This window comes from Schistocerca americana, chromosome 8, assembly GCF_021461395.2.
Source record: "Schistocerca americana isolate TAMUIC-IGC-003095 chromosome 8, iqSchAmer2.1, whole genome shotgun sequence".
Classification (NCBI taxonomy): Eukaryota; Metazoa; Arthropoda; class Insecta; order Orthoptera; family Acrididae; genus Schistocerca; species Schistocerca americana.
The window spans coordinates 480,345,695-480,347,775 of record NC_060126.1 but is presented as its reverse complement, the minus strand read 5'-3'; positions in this window follow the sequence as shown (position 1 = coordinate 480,347,775).

The window sequence follows — 2,081 nt, the reverse complement described above, 5'->3', positions numbered from 1 at the left end:
CTCTCCTGGGTTCGTGACAATGTCTGTTACATCCTAGACGACTGGTTCAAAATGGTTCAAATGGCTCTGAGCACTATGGGACTTAACTTCTAAGGTCATCAGTCCCCTAGAACTTAGATCTACTTAAACCTAACTAACCTAAGGACATCACAAACATCCATGCCAGAGGCACGATTCGAACCTGCGACCATACCGGTAGCGCGGTTCCAGGCTGTAGCGCCTAGAACCGCTCGGCCACCACGGCCGGCCTGGTCAGATGAGTCCCGATTTCAGCTGGTAAGAGATGGTGATGTGCTTCAAGAGTGGTGCGGACCCCACGAAGCCACTGACCCGAGCTGTCAACAAGGCCGTGTGCAAGCTGATGGTGGCTCCATAATGGTGTGGGCTGTATTTACACGGAATGGACAGGGTCCTCTGGCCAAACTTATCCCATCATTGACTGGAAATGATTACGTTCGTCTACTTTGAGACCATTTACAGCCGTTCATGGACTTCAGGACTTCATGAGAATGCGACATGTACCGTGCCGTAACTGGTTTGACGGACATTCTGAACAATTCGGACGAATGATTTGGCTCCCAGATCGCCCGACATGAATCCCATTCAGCATTTGTGGAACATAATGGGGAGGTCAGTTTGGGCACAAAATCCAGCACCGGGAACACTTTCGGCAATTATAGACAGCTATAGAGGCAGCGTGGTTCAGTATTTCCGCAGCGCGGAGTGGCCGCGCGGTTTGAGATGCCATGTCACGGATTGCGCGGCCCCTCCCGCCGGAGGTTCGAGTCCTCCCTCGGGCGTGTGTGTGTGTGTGTGTGTGTGTGTGTGTGTGTGTGTATGTATGTTGTTCTTAGCATAGGTTAGGTTAAGTTAGTTTAAGTAGTGTTTAAGTATAGGGACAGATGACCTCAGCAATCAGGTCCCTTAGGAATTCACACACATTTGAACATTTCAATATTTCCGCAGGGGACTTCCAACGACTTGTTGAGTCCCTGCAGCATCGAGTGGCAACACTACACCGGGCAAAAGAAGGTCCGACTTGATTCTAGAAGGTATTCCATGTTGTTTGTCACCTCAGGGCGTAGGACGCTTTCTTTTACAATAATAAACAAATTTCCTTTGTGTTACCTCAATTATTGAGGAATTTGAACAATGCTAGCAGTATACTCTAAAAATTGACGCTTGTAAAGCATAGAGGCCAATACACAGTATCACATTGATCGGCTTTTTTTTTTGTTTTGTTTTACAGGGCCACCATAGTTTGTATTCTATTTAGCTACCTAAAACTCATGTGTATGTTGAATAATCAATTGTATGGAGAAAGTATATAGACGCTTATTTACGAAATTACAAGCTCAAATTACTCAGCTTTCCCCCACATTAAAATTTTAAGAAATGGGATGATAAGTTAGACTTGTTATCAGAACATTATGTGTCGTGTATTTTTAAAAAAGCAATACAAAGAGAGTTGAGAATATGAATACTATTAACAGCTACATATTTTTCCCGGTACTCATAAGGAAATTAACCATCATTTTATAAAGCCGAATGTCTTCGATAAACGAAACAGAAGAAACAGGTGTGGGAGGCGGTGTCCCATACTCATCAATACTTTCAAAAATTGCAATATTTCACAGTCAAATTTGGGACAACAAGTGGCTGACATAAGCTTCTGACACAAAGTCAGCCGCGCGGTCTAAGGGCGCCATGTCACGCACGGACTGTTCGAGTCCGTGAGGTTCGAGTCCTCCCTTGGTAATGTGTGTGTGTGTGTGTGTGTGTGTGTGTGTGTGTGTGTGTGTGTTTTGTTCTTAGCATAAGTTAGTTTAAATTAGATTAAGTAGTGTGCAAAACTAGGGACCGGTGACCCACACACACACACACACACACACACACACACACACACACACACACTGTAATATTTCTGGCTTATTCAGCCATCATATTAGGCTCCAGGAAGCTATTCCCAGGGCAGTGGAGATGCAAGAAGCATTGAGATGACGCAAGGTGGGATGAGGTACCGGTGACAGATGCTAGATTCTGTACCATTCCCGTGAGAAAGACCGCCTGCATGACGCTGC